The sequence below is a fragment of the Octodon degus genome, unplaced genomic scaffold (genome assembly GCF_000260255.1).
Source record: "Octodon degus isolate 3935 unplaced genomic scaffold, OctDeg1.0 scaffold00122, whole genome shotgun sequence".
Classification (NCBI taxonomy): domain Eukaryota; kingdom Metazoa; phylum Chordata; class Mammalia; order Rodentia; family Octodontidae; genus Octodon; species Octodon degus.
Window position 1 is genome coordinate 6863252 of NW_004524698.1, and position 766 is coordinate 6864017.

General features: G+C 47.8%; 1 pseudogene; it reads right to left on the reverse strand.

The window, feature by feature from the left end:
• Positions 1-766, reverse strand: part of LOC101586833 — a 22829-nt pseudogene that overhangs the window by 16586 nt on the left and 5477 nt on the right.

A 766-nucleotide genomic window follows, 5' to 3' on the forward strand; every position in this document is an offset into this window, starting at 1 on the left:
TACTTCCGATTTGATTTGAAACTGTCTCATTGCTATCTGTTTATCAATAAAACTTTGGGAAAAAAATAAATAAATAAAGCATATCTGAGACAAACTGCTTTCTGAGGCAGCCTAGTAGTTAGAAGCTGGGTGTCAGGGTCAAGCCAGCCTGGGTTTACGTGCTGACTCTTCCACACATTAACTGTGTGACTTTGGACAAGACCTTCATTCTGGTTTATCGCTAGATCTCCCCCGAAAAGCCCCATGTGCTCCTAGGTGGGGCTTTTGGAAGTGGACTGGATTATGGGGCATTAGAGCTGACTTCCTGTTGGGAGGTAGGATCTGATCCAGTGAGCTAGTTCCCTGGGGGCGTGGCCTGGTTTAGTCTCTTCCTCTTCCTGTTGATCTCTCTCTGCTTCCCACCAAAAGGCCATGAGCTATTGCCTCTCTGAGATGCCCATCAGCCATGTTGCCTGGCCTTGGAGCCAGCTGACTATGGACTGAAACCTCTACAAATTATGTGCCAAAATAAATGTTTCTTCCTTTAGATTGTGGATGTTTGGAGATGCAAGGAGAGTGTACCTATACCGTGCCTTTGTGTCTCCAAGGAGATCTGACTCACCAAAGTAGATACAAGTTCCTTGCCTCTTTGGAAGAAGCGTCCACAAGCCCGGGCATGCACATCGGCTCCATTTTCCACCAAGAGCTTGACACACTGCAGGCTCCTCTTCTCAATGGCAATGTGCAGGGCGCTGTGACCTTGGTAGTACTCATCTGTGCACTGGGC